At 49.3% G+C, this 13828-nt stretch overlaps 1 protein-coding gene across 1 annotated transcript in view; it reads right to left on the bottom strand.

Annotated features, from left to right (window-relative positions):
• PHF5A (PHD finger protein 5A) overlaps positions 1-13828 on the bottom strand; it is a 132354-nt gene that overhangs the window by 88551 nt on the left and 29975 nt on the right. The window lies entirely within an intron of this gene.

Below are 13828 nucleotides of genomic sequence, written 5' to 3'. Positions count from 1 at the left end.
GCGCTTTCTGGTTGCTAGGCGACCTCCGTGCAATACTGCCTGATTATCCCTCGCCTGGCCTGTGCTTTACCCGCCTTGCTGTCCTCCGCACAGCAGCCAGAGTGATCCTTTGGGAACGCAAACATATATTACCACATCTTCTAAGTTAAAAAAAAAAAAAAAAAAAAAAAAAAAACACCGCAAACATAATATGCTTAGCACCCTTAAGTGTTCCGGAGACAAGGAGAATTGACAGGAAAGGAACAGTTGGGACTTTTCTGGGATGGTGGAAATGTTCTGTATCTTCTTTTCGGTGGTATAACATTGACGTATACAAGTGTCCAAACTAACTGAACTCAGGGCAAGATTTTTGCATTTATTTGTAGACATTATATCCCAATTAAAAAGTGATAATAAATTGGAACAAAAAGTACAACCCATTGAACTTAGAATACTAAATCCAAGCCAGGGGTGGCGGTGCACACCTGTAGTCCAGTGATCTACAATCATGCCACTGCACTCTGGCATGGGTGACAGTGACACCCCATCTCTAAACGAAAGAGAAGAAGGAGAAGGAGAAGAAGGAAAAGAAGAGAAAGAAGAAAGAGAAAAGCAGAAAGAAAGAAGAAAAGTCCAAAACCTTTATGGTAGTTCACATGGCCTTGCAGGATCTGATCATACCCCCTCCTATAGCCCCATCATGCTCTCTCTCCCCAACATTCCAGTCTCATTCGTCTTCACGTGATAGTTAGCACGGGCTAAAAGAATTTGGTAACTTGCCCAAGATCATGTGTTGACAAGTGGTAGAGATGGGCCCAGTCTGAACCTCACTACCCTGCCTTTAAAAACTGGTGAGGTGTATATGTATACTGTAGTGTGTTTTAACCAAAATAACAATTTAGGTACTTAAAAAAGATCCTTGGGGTAAATGACAGAGGCACTTGGAAATGTACGGTGCCTTAATTTGCTGATTTCACAAGCATAGTGATCTCTCAGTGACACTGGCTGCAGTGATGCTAAATGTGGCCTTCCCTGCATGTATGTTTTTATTTTTAGGTCTGCTTCTATAGGATTTGAGGTACTTGAGGACAGGAGCAAATGCTACTTCAGCTCTTTATTCCCACAATCCCCTAACACATTCCTAGGAAGCATTGAGTAAAGGTGTTTAGGAGATTAACATTAATTCTTCCTCTCAAATGCTTCCTCTTTATTCCACTCCCACTACTATTGCTTTGGTTCAGGCCTTTTTTTTTTTTTTTTTTTTTCTTTTGAGATGGAATCTTGCTCTGCCTCCCAGACTGGAGTGCAGTGGTGTGATCTTAGCTCAATGCAACCTCCACTTACTGGGTTCAAGCGATTCTCCTGCCTCAGCCTCCCAAGTAGCTGGGATTACAGGCGCCCACCACCACACCCGGTATTTTTAGTTAGATATAAGGTTTCACCATGTTGGCCAGGCTGGTCTCCAACTCCTGACCTCAGAGGATCCTCCCACCTCGGCCTCTCAAAGTGCTGAGATTACAGGCATGAGCCACCGTGCCTAGCCAATATCTGGTCATTTAAAAGTATGTGGTGGGGCCAGGCGAGGTGGCTAACGCCTGTAATCCTGCCACTTTGGGAGGCCGAGGCAGGCGGATCACGAAGTCAGGAGATTGAGACTATCCTGGCTAACACGGTGAAACCATGTCTCTACTAAAAATACCGAAAAAAAAAAAGTAGCTGGGCATGGTGGCACATGCCTGTGGTCCCAGCTACTTGGGAGACTGAGGCAGGAGAATCATTTGAACCCTGGAGGCAGAGGTTGCAGTGAGCCGAGATTGCGCCACTGCACTTCAGCCTGGCAACAAAGTGAGACTCCGTTTCAAAAAAAAAAAAAGAGTGTGTCGTGGCCAGGCGTGTGGCTCACGCCTGTAATCCCAGCACTTTGGGAGGCCAAGGTGGGAGGATCACCTGAGGTCGGAGTTCAAGACCAGCCTGACCAACATGGAGAAACCCCATCTCTACTAAAAATACAAAATTACCCGGGCGTGGTGGCGCATTCCTGTAATCCCAGCTACTCGGGAAGGCTGAGGCAGGAGAATTGCTTGAACCTGGGAGGCGGAGGTTCCGGTGAGCGGAGATTGCGCCATTGCACTCCAGCCTGGGCAACAATAGCGAAACTCCATCTTGAAAAAAAAAAGTGTGTGGCACCTCCCCCCCCCACCCTCTCTCGCTCCTCTTTTCCCCATGTGACGTGCCTGCTCCCCCTTTGATTTCCGCCATGATGGGAAGCTTCCTGAGGCATCCCTGGAAGCTGAGCCTATGCCAGCACCGTGCTTGCTGTAAAGCCTGTGGAACCACGAGCCAACTAAACCTATTTTCTTAATTTTTTTTTTGAGACGGAGTCTCGCTCTGTCGCCCAGGCTGGAGTGCGGTGGTGCGATCTCGGCTCACTGAAAAACTCCACTTCCCGGGTTCACGCCATTCTCCTGCCTCAGCCTCCCAAGTAGCTGGGACTACAGGCGCCCACTACCACACCTGGCTAATTTTTTGTATTTTTAGTAGAGACGGGGTTTCACCGTGTTAGCCAGGATGGCCTCGATCTCCTGACCTCGTGATCCGCCCACCTTGGCCTCCCAACGTGCTGGGATTACAGGCAGGAGCCACTGCAACCGGCCAACCTATTTTCTTTATAAATTAACCAGCTCTGTCGCCCAGGCTGGAATGCAGTGGCGCCATCAGGGCTCACTGCAACCTCCACCTCCCCGATTCAAGTGATTCTTCTGTCTCAGCCTCCAGAGTAGCTGGCTGGGACTACAAGCGTGCGCCACCACGCCCGGATAGTTTTTGTATTTTTAGTAGAGACAAGGTTTTGCCATGTTGGCCAGGCTAGTCTCAAAGTCTTGACATCAAGTGATCCACGCGCCTGGGCCTCCCAAAGTGCTGGGATTACAGGCGTGAGCCACCGCGCCCAGCCAGGTATTTATTTTTCTTTTCTTTTCTTTTTTTTTTTTTTTTTTTTTTTTGAGACGGAGTCTCTCTGTCACCCAGGTTGGAGTGCAGAGGTGCCATCTCAGCTCACTGCAACCTTGGCCTCCTGAGTTCAAGCGATTCTCCTGCCTCAGCCTCCTGAGTAGCTGAGACTACAGGCACATGCCACCACTCCTAGCTAATTTTTGTAGTTTTAGTAGAAACGGGGTTTCACCATGTTGACCAGGCTGGTCTCGAACTCCTGACCTCAGTTGATCCTCCTGCCTTGACCTCCCAAAGTGCTAGGATTACAGGCATGAGCCACCGCGCCTGGCCCAGGTATTTCTTTATAGCAATGTGAGAACGGCCTAAAACAACCCACATGTGATGCTGTTCTCATTCATTCATGCATTCATTCAACATACTGTTGTGCCCAGTTGTTGGAGATGCAATGGAGAAGAAAACTGGGCCTCAAACCCAGCTTCAGCTCAGAGCACTTGGTACTGGAGTTGGGGGGCAGTGGGGCAGGCATTGAGAGAAAGAGAGCGCTTGTACTCTCAGGTAATTAAAAGTATTTGGAGCCAGGCACAGTGGCTCATGCCTATAATCCCAACATTTTGGGAGGCCGAGGCAGGAGGATTGCTTAAGGTCAGTTTGAGACCAGCCTGGGCAACAAAGTGGGATACTGTCTGTACTAAAAAAATAAAATAAAATAATTAGCTGGGTGTGATGGCACTTGCCCGTAGTCCTAGCTACTTGGGAGGCTGAGATAGGAGGATTGCTTGAGCCCAAGAATTCAAGGCTTCAGTGAGCTTTGATCATGCCACCGCCCTCCAGCCTGGGTAACACAGCAAGACTCTGTCTCTAAAATAAATAATAATATTTGGGCTGATTTACATGGGAAATGAGAACTGGTAAACTAAGAGGTTAGAGACCTAAGCAGCATCCAGATCAGAGGGCCTTATGATTATATTAACAGCTAACATTCATGAGCACTTACTATATGTCAAGTACTACTTAGGTGCTTTACATGCATTAAGTTTTATCCTCAGAACAGCTGTATACGGTAGGAGGTATTATCGTTATCTCACTTACCTCATTGTCTCATTTTGCCTCATCTAAGGCAAATAGAGGTTAAGTCGGTCATTCAAGGTCATAGAGCCAGTAAGTGGCAAACCTGGGACCCAGGCCCCAGAGTCCATAATCATGACCACCAGGCTGTGCCCCACCATGACATTAGCCTGAGGACAGCGAAGGGAGGCCTTGGAAGGCTAGGACAGTCCAGGCGTGGTGGCTTACACCTGTAATCCCAGCACTTTGGGAAGCCGAGACCGGCAGATCACTTGAAGTCAGGAGTTCAAGACCAGCCTGGCCAACATGGTGAAACCCTGTCTCTACTAAAAATACAAAATTGGCCGGGCGCTGTGGCTCACGCCTGTAATCCCAGCACTTTGGGAGGCCGAGGTGGGAGGATCACGAGGTCAGGAGATCGAGACCATCCTGGTCAACACGGTGAAACCCCGTCTCTACTAAAAATACAAAAAAATTAGCCGGGCGCGGTGGCGGGCGCCTGTAGTCCCAGCTACTCGGGAGGCTGAGGCAGGAGAATGGCGTGAACCCGGGAGGCAGAGCTTGCAGTGAGCCGAGATTGCGCCACTGCACTCCAGCCTGGGCGACAGAGCGAGACTCCGTCTCAGAAAAAAAAAAAAAAATACAAAATTAACTGGGCATGGTGGCACACTCCTGTAATCCCAGCTACTCAGGAGGCTGAGGCAGAATCACTTGAGTCTGGGAGGCAGAGGTTGCAGTGAGCTGAGATTGTGCCATTGCACTTCAGCCTGGGTGACAAGAATGAAGCTCTGTCTCAAAAAAAAAAAAAAAAAAAAAAAAGAAGGCTAGGACAGGAAAATGACACAGGGACATATCAGCTGGGTAGACAGCGGATGGGAAGGGGATAGAGTGGAGGCACGACCAGGGAGGAGGTTATTGTGTGGCCGCAGCAAAAGATGGCCAGAGCAAGGCTGGTAGCCATGGAGAGTGACGCTGGTTAGAGTCCAGAGGTCTTCACGGGGTGGAATGGGTGGGATGACCTGGAGGACAGAAGTGGGAGGAGCCAACGCCTGTGGGCTTTAGCCTTCACATTTGAGATGGGAAACTGCAGCGGGGCCAGGCTGGGGGCAGGGGGCCAGCACTGAAGTGGTCAGTGTGTGGGTTACCAGGCTACTGTTATGGTATTCCGCTCACAGGATTGCAACAGAGATGTGTTGGCACATTTGGTTTACTCATTGGTAAAACTAGAGATCAGGCCTCTTTATTAATTCTCCATGTTGCTCCACGGAAGGTTTGAGGTACGAAAACACGCAAGTGGCTTCATCTGCAAGCTCCATGACCACAGGGCTTCTCTACCTATTGCATCCCTGCATGTGCTCTGGCCTAACCCAGTGTCTGATACATGTTATTTGAATGAACGAAAGAATAATAAAATAATTGGCCAGGCGCCGTGGCTCACGCCTGTAATCCCAGCACTTTGGGAGGCTGAGGCAGGTGGATCACGAGGCCAGGTGTTCAAGACCAGCCTGGCCAAGATGGTGAAACCCCATCTCTACTAAAAATACAAAAAATTAGCCGGGCACGGTGGCAGGCGCCTGTAATCTCAGTTACTCGGGAGGCTGAGGCAGGAGAGTCGCTTGAACTCAGAGGGTGGAGGTTGCAGTGAGCCGAGATCGGGCCACTGTACTCCAGCCTGGGCGACAGAGTGAGACTCTGTCAAAAAAAAAAAAAAATGGCTGGGTGCGGTGGCTCAAGCCTGTAATCCCAGCACTTCGGGAGGCTGAGACGGGTGGATTACAAGGTCAGGAGATCGAGACCATCCTGGCTAACCCGGTGAAACCCCATCTCTACTAAAAAATACAAAAAAACTAGCCAGGCGAGGTGGTGGGCGCCTGTAGTCCCAGCTACTTGGGAGGCTGAGGCAGGAGAATGGCGTAAACCCGGGAGGCGGAGCTTGCAGTGAGCTGAGATCCGGCCACTGCACTCCAGCCTGGGCGACACAGCGAGACTCCGTCTCAAAAATTTAAAAAAAAAAAAAATTGCTGAAGGTATAGAAGTGAGGGAGAAATAGGGCTGGAAACTCATCAAGGCAGGAGAAAGAGTCACTCGGGATGACTAGGAGTGTAGCATTTCCACGCCACAGCACACAAGCTGGGCACCTGCAGGGATGCCCATGACTCTCTCAGTGCCCCACGGCCTCTCTGTAAAAGGAAATAGAACCTATCTCAAATAATTGTCCATTAGCAGAGTGCTGGCTGAAAAAAAAAAAATGGTGCATCACATACCAGAAAAATATGAAGTCATAAAAAAGAATGAGAATGTCCTTTGTGTATTGCTATAGAATGATATTTAGGATATATTGTTAAATCCAAAAGTACAAGGTGCAGAGCATTGTGTAATGGTGTAATAGGATGTTGCCATTTGTGTAAAACAGGGAGAAAAATAATTATCTAATGTTCTTTTATGCAGAAAATAGCTCTGGGGGGTTCATAAGAAGTGGATTACACTGGCTGTCTCCAGAGTAAGGAATGAACAGCTGAGGCAGGGTGAGGGGCAGTGGGAGGGGAGATAATTTTTTCCCAAATGCACTTTGGAATCTTTTTTTTTTTTTTTTGAGACAGAGTCTCGCTCTGTCACCCAGGCTGGAGTACAGTGGTGCTATCTCGGCTCACTGCAAGCTCTGCCTTCTGGGTTCACACCATTCTCCTGCCTCAGTCTCCCGAGTAGCTGGGACTACAGGCACCCGCCACCATGCGTGGCTAATTTTTTGTATTTTTAGTAGAGACGGGGTTTCACGATGGTCTCAATCTCCTGACCTCGTGATCCTCCCGCCTCGGCCTCCCAAAGTGCTGAGATTACAGGCGTGAGCCACTGCGCCCAGCCTTTTTTTTTTTTTTTTTTAAGAGACAAGGTCTAGGCCTGGCACAGTGACTCACACTTGTAATCCCAGCACTTTGGGAGGCTGAGGCGGCTGGATCACCTGATGTCAGGACTTCGAGACCAGCCTGGCCAACATGGAGAAACCCCATCTCTTTTTTTTTTTTTTTTTTTTGAGACGGAGTCTGGCTGTGTCACCCAGGCTGGAGTGCTGTGGCCAGATCTCAGCTCACTGCAAGCTCCGCCTCCCGGGTTCACGCCATTCTCCTGCCTCAGCCTCCCGAGTAGCTGGGACTACAGGCGCCCGCCACCTCGCCCGGCTAGTTTTTTGTATTTTTTAGTAGAGACGGGGTTTCACCATGTTAGCCAGGATAGTCTCGATCTCCTGACCTCGTGATCCGCCCGTCTCGGCCTCCCAAAGTGCTGGGATTACAGGCTTGAGCCACCGCGCCCGGCCGAGAAACCCCATCTCTATTAAAATTACAAAAAATAAGCTGGGCATGGTGGCGGGCGCCTGTAATCCCAGCTACTCGGGAAGCTGAGGCAGGAGAATTGTTTGAACCCAGGAGGCAAAGGTTGCAACAAGCCGAGATCATGCCATTGCACTCCAGCCTGGGCAACAAGAGCGAAACTCTGTCTCAAAAAACAAAACAAACAAACCAAAAAACAGAGACAGAGAGAGAGACAAGGTCTCACTCTGTCATGCAGGCTGGAGTGCAGCAGTGCGATCATAGCTCACTGCAGCCTCCAACTCCTGGGCTCAAACAATCCTCCAGTCTTAGCTTCCTGTGTGCCTGTAGCTGTGTACTATAGGCATGTACCATCCCACCCGGCTAATTTTTTTTATTTTTTATTTTTGTAGAAACGGGGTCTCACTATGTTGCCCACGTTGGTCTCGAACTCCTGAGCTCAAGTGATCTTCCCTCCTCAGCCTCCCAAAGTGCTGGCATTAGAGGTGCGAGCCGTTGTGCCCGGCCGGGAATCTTCTTTGTGTGGGATCATGGGAATATATTACCTGTTCAAAATGAATACAACAAAATTTAAAAAGCAATTAAGATTTTTTTTCACATCTAAAAAAAAGAAAAGCTTCTCTTGACCCCCTTTCTTGGCCCCCTTTTCCTCCAGTGAATGCTCCATTTTTCTGCCCCCTTTACTAGTAAAACTGTGTTTGCTGCGTCCCATCCAAACCTCTCTTCTCCTCTCTCCAACCTGCTCCAGCCAGGGTTCTGCCCCTGTTGCTCCAGGGAAGACGCTTCCTCAAGGTCATTAATGGACTCCGTGTTGCCAAATCAGTGGTAATTCTGTCCTCAGTGGCAGTTTTTGTCCCAGAAGGTCACTCCCTCCTCCTTCAGACACCCTTTCCCCTGTGGCCCAGCCACATTCTCCACCCACTTCACAGACTCCTTTCTCGGCCTCACAATGCTGGCAGACTTTGGGCTCACTTTCTGCTCTGGGTACACTCCTGTGGGTACCGTGCCTCCACACAGCACCTGCCGTTCATGGCTCCACCCCGTCCTGCCAGCCTAGCCTCTCTCCCCGAGCACGGACTTCACAGCTGCATCTGGTCACTCAAGTTTAACGTGGTCACAATGGGACTCCGGGCTGGCGCTCCCCACAAACCTGCTCCTATTCATCTTCCCTCTTTTTTTTTTTTTTTTGCAACAAGGTCTGTCACCCGGGCTGGAGTATAGTATTGAAACCACAGCTCACTGCAGCCTGTACCTCCCAGGCTCAAGTGATCCTCCCACTTCAGCCTCTCCAGTAGCTGAGACTACAGGCGCACGCCACCATGCTCCCATGCTCAGCTAATTTTTGTATTTTTTAATTTTATTATTTATTTATTTATTTATTTTTGAGACAGAGTTTCGCTCTTGTTGCCCAGCCTTGAGTATAATAGTGTGATCTCGGCTCACTGCAACCTCCGCCTCAAGGGTTCAAGTGATTCTCCTGGCTCAGCCTCCCAAGTAGCTGGGATTACAGGCATGTGCCACCACGCCCGGCTAATTTTTTTAGTAGAGACAGGGTTTCGCGATGTTGCTCAGGCTTGTCTCGAACCCCTGACCTCAGATGATCCGCCCGCCTCAACTTCCCAAAGTGCTGGGATTATAGGCATGAGCCACTGCACCCAGCCTAATTTTTGTATTTTTTTTTTTTAGAAATGAGGTCTTGCTGTGTTGCCCAAGCTGGTCTTGAACTCCTGAGCTCAAGCAATCCTCCTGCCTCAGCCTCCCAAAGTGCTGGGATTATCGGTGTGACCCACTGCACCCAGCCTCTTCCCTGTCTTAGAAAATGACTTCACTCTTCATTGCTCAGGTCCAAGCCTCAGAATCATTCTCCACTCTTCGTCTCTCACACTCCATGTGAATCCCTTGAGCAAATCCTGTTGCTGCTGTCTCCAAAATGCATCCAGAATCCGACCTTTCTCCATCAGCTCCGCTGCCATTTTTGGGTCCCAGCCACCCTCAAGCCACCTTCGCAGCAGCCCCGGTACAGGTTTCCAGGCTCCTGTCCTTGCACCCTGCCATCTGCAGGCAACACAGAAGCCACAGAATAGCTGTTTCAGTGTCAGTCAGGAATTTTCTCTCTTCCCCTGCAGACTGTGCAACACCCTATCTCCCTAGAGGAAAAAGCCCGGGCCTTAGGATAGCCTTCACAGCCCTCGGGGTGGGGTCCCCCTGCCTCAGGACTCCTCCAACCTCATGCCCCACTCCTCTGCCTGGAGGCTGTTTTTCAGACACCCCAGATACACCCCCACTCAGGTCCTCCGCCTGTGCTGTTTCCTCTCCCTGAACACCCTTCCAGTTACCTCCTCCAGATCCTTGCTGTAATGTCACCTTGGTGAGGCTTGCCCTGGCCCCTGGTTTTATTTTTGTTTATTTATTTTGCAGAGACAAAGTCTCATGTTGCCCAGGCTGGTCTTAAACTCCTGAGTTCAAGTGATCCTTCTGCCTCAGCCTCCCAAAGTGCCAGGATTACAAGCATGAGCCACCAAGCCTAGCCCTGACCCCCTGTTTTAACCACCCACCACCATCCCCGTACTTCCCTGTTTAATTTTCACTAGCATTGCCTAGGCTAACATTCCTAGTCTTCCAACATGACATTATTTATTTATTAAGCTATTTTTATTTGTTAGGCTTTTTTCCCGACAGGTCTTGCTCTGTTGCCCAGCAGGAGTGCAGTGGCACGATCATAGCTCACTGTGGCCTTGAATTACTGGACTCAAGGAATCCTCCTGTCTCAACCTCCCCAGTAGATGTAACTATAGGTACTTGTCACCATGCCCAACTATTTTTTATTATTTATTTTTGAGACAGAGTCTCGCCCTGTCGCCCAGGCTGGAGTGCAGCAGCGTCATCTCTGCTAATTTCAGCCTCCGTCTCCCAGGTTCAAGCAATTCTTGTGCCCCAGTCACCTGAGTAGCTGGGTTTACAGGCATGCACCACCACACCCAGCAATTTTTTTGTATTTTTAGTAGAGACGAGGTTTCACTATATTGGCAAGGCTAGTCTCAAATTCCTCCCCTCAAATGATCCACCCACCTTGGCCTCCCAAAGTGCTGGGATTACAGGCATGAGCCAGTATGCCCTACCTGCAACTAATTTTTAAACATTTTTTGCAGAGATGGGAGCTCACTTTGTTGCCCAGGCTGGTCTTGAACTCCTAGCCTCAAGCAGTCTTCCCACTTTGGCCTCCTGAAGTGCTGGGATTACAGGCATGAACCACTGTGCCCAACCTTTATTAAGTTGATTGCTTCCCTTCCCCTACTTGACTGTAAGGTCCATGAAGACAGATATTTGGTCTCGTTTGTTCACTGTTACTTCTTCAGTACCTAGAAAGGTGCCAGACACACAATAAGTCCAAGACAAATATTTGTTGGATGATTGAGTGAGTGAATGATGAAAAGATTAGCCCAAAGATATATGTGATCCTGTACACCTGCTGGTGGTAAAAGAATCTGGGTCTAGGCCGGGCACGGTGGCTCATGCCTGTAATCCCAGCATTTTGGGAGGCCGAGGTGGGCGGATCACGAGTTCAGGAGATGGAGACCATCCTGGCTAACACAGTGAAACCCCATCTCTACTAAAAATACAAAAAAATTAGCCGGATGTGGTGGTGGGCACCGGTAGTCCCAGCTACTGGGGAGGTTGAGGCAGGAGAATGGCATGAATCCAGGAGGTGGAGCTTGCAGTGAGCTGAGATCGGGTCACTGCACTTCAGCCTGGGTGACAGAGCAAGATTCCATCTCAATTAAAAAAAAAAAAAAAGTATTGGCTCTGAGCTTCCTAGCAGCCAAAGCAAAGAGAAAAACATTTTCAGTTACAACTTAGAAACTTGCCAGGTGTACAAATTAGGTTTGGATTTTCTTGATTCTGAACCCTCAGAGGACTTTATAGGTTCTCAAAAAATGGAGGCTCTGAGGAACTGAATGGTGCCCTTGGCAGTCTGTCTGAATAGACCCAGGAATGATTTTTTTCTTTTTTTTTGAGATGGAGTCTTGCTCTGTCACTAGGCTGGAGTGCTGTGGTGTGATCTTGGCTCACTGCAACCTCCAACTCCCTGGTTCAAGCGATTCTCCTGCCTTAGCCTCCTGAGTAGCTGGGATTACGGGCACGTGCCTCTACACCTGGCTAATTTTTGTATTTTTAGTAGAAACAGTTTCACCATGTTGGCCAGGATGGTCTTGATCTCCTGACTTCGTGATCCGCCCACCTTGGCCTCCCAAAGTGCTGGGATTAGAGGTGTTGGCCACCGCGCCTGGCCAGGAATGATTTTTATTTGGGTACTTTTTTTTTTTTTTTTTTTGAGGTGGAGTGTCTCTCTGTCACCCAGGCTGGAGTGCAGTGGCACAATCTCGGCTCACTGCAACCTCCGCCTCCTGGGTTAAAGCGATTCTCCTGCCTCAGCCTCCTGAGTAGCTGGGACTATAGGCACATGCCACCATGCCCAGCTAATTTTTGCATTTTTAGTAGAGACAGGTTTTCGCCATGTTGGCCAGGCTGGTCTTGAACTCTTGACCTCAGGTTATCCACTTGCCTCAGCCTCCCAAAGTGCTGGGATTATAGGCATGAGCCACCGCGCCCAGCCTTATTTATTTGGGTACTTTAAAACGTCCCTCACACGCCTGTAATCCCAGCACTTTGGGAGGCCAAGGCTAGCAGATTACGAGCTCAGGAGATCAAGACTATCCTGGCTAACACAGTGAAACCCCGTCTCTACTAAAAAATACAAAAATTAGCCAGGCGTGGTGGCGGGTGCCTGTAGTCCCAGCTACTCGGGAGGCTGAGACAGGAGAATGGCGTGAACCCAGGAGGCAGAGCTTGTAGTGAGCCAAGATCACACCACTGCACTCCAGCCTGGGTGACAGAGCTAGACTCCATCTCAAAAAAAAAAAAAAAGTCCCTCCATGGAGGCCAAGATACAGGCAGAAGTGCCACTGGGAAAGGAGATTCTAGAAAAGGCCTAAACACTAGACATCCTGGGCCAGGTGCAGTGGCTCAAACCCGTAATCCCAGCACTTTGGGAGGCTGAGGCTGGCAGATGACTTTAGGTCAGGAGTTTCAAACCAGCCTGGCTAATATGGTGAAGCTCTGTCTCTACTAAAAATACAAAAATTAGCCAGGTGTGGTGGCAGGCGCCTGTAATCCCAGCTGCTCAGGAGGCTGAGGCAGGAGAATAGCTTGAACCTAGGAGGTAGAGATTGCAGTGAGCTGAGATTGCACTGTCATTCCTTCCCCTCTCATTTCAGATGAGGAGCAGGCCTCTTACCAGGTCCCCCAAATCCCACACAGTGTGGCTCCTGCCCTTCTCCTACTTGCTGTTCCAGCCACATTTGCAATCTTAAGTTGCTTGAATGTGCAGAGTTCTTTCTTGCCTCTGGGAGTTCCCTTTCCTGCTTTTTTTTTTTTTTTTTTTTTCAGATGGAGTCTGACTCTGTCTCCAGGCTGGAGTGCAGTGGAGTGATCTTGGCTCGCTGCAGCCTCTGCCTCCTGGGTTCAAGCGATTTTCCTGCCTCAGCCTCCTGAGTAGCTGGGACTACAGGTGCACACTGCCACGCCCAGCTAATTTTTGTACTTTTAGTAGAGACAAGGTTTCACTATGTAGGCCAGGATAGTCTTGATCTCTTGACCTCATGATCCACCCTCCTCAGCCTCCCAAAGTGCTGAGATTACAGGCGTGAGCCACCACGCCCAACTCCCTTGTTTTTTATTTTTATTTTTTTTTGTAACTTGAGATTCCACATTTGTCTGTGGATTTTGTACCATCTGTATCATCTCTAGATGAGATGCGAGCTCCATGAACTCAAGGAGCTCACCTGCTTTGTCTACCGCTGTCTTCCCGGAGCCTTGGCCGTCTGGTACATGGTAGGCAGGCAATAAATATTTGCTGAACGTATGAATGAATGTGCAAATGATGTGGTCAGATCTGCAGGAAAAGATCTTCCCTGGCAGAAGGGTGGTAGTCGGATTGGAGGAGACAACTGGGAGACAAGCAGAGGGGAAGGAAGGACCACTCTGATTTACTGAGTCCAGGCTGGAGATGAGTCCCACCGTAGGGGAGATGGCATCCAGGGGATTGAAAAGACATTTTGAAGACAGTGTGGCATGGCAGAAATAATAGGAGTGTAATGAAGCCAGAACCTGTGTGTGTGTGTGTGTGTGTGTGTGCGTGTGTTTGAAACGGAGTCTTGCTCTGTTGCCAGGCTGGAGTGCAGTGCCGCGATCTTGGTTCGCTGCAACCTCCGCCTCCCGGGTTCAAGCAATCCTCCTGCCTCAGCCTCCCGAGTGGCTAAGACTACAGGCATGTGCCACCATGCCCAGCTAATTTTTGTGCTTTTAGTAGAGACAGCCAAACCTCTGTGTTTTAATACCAGCTCCATCACCAGCTGTGATGCTCTGCGTGAGCATCTCATCATCTTGTCACATGGCACCAACACCTTAGAGGTGTATGTATCTCAAAGGGATGTGGATTCGATGCC

The sequence above is a fragment of the Macaca thibetana genome, chromosome 10 (assembly GCF_024542745.1).
Source record: "Macaca thibetana thibetana isolate TM-01 chromosome 10, ASM2454274v1, whole genome shotgun sequence".
NCBI classification, from domain to species: domain Eukaryota; kingdom Metazoa; phylum Chordata; class Mammalia; order Primates; family Cercopithecidae; genus Macaca; species Macaca thibetana.
Note: the sequence above shows the minus strand (reverse complement) of the source record. Positions and strands in the feature narration are given on the sequence as shown.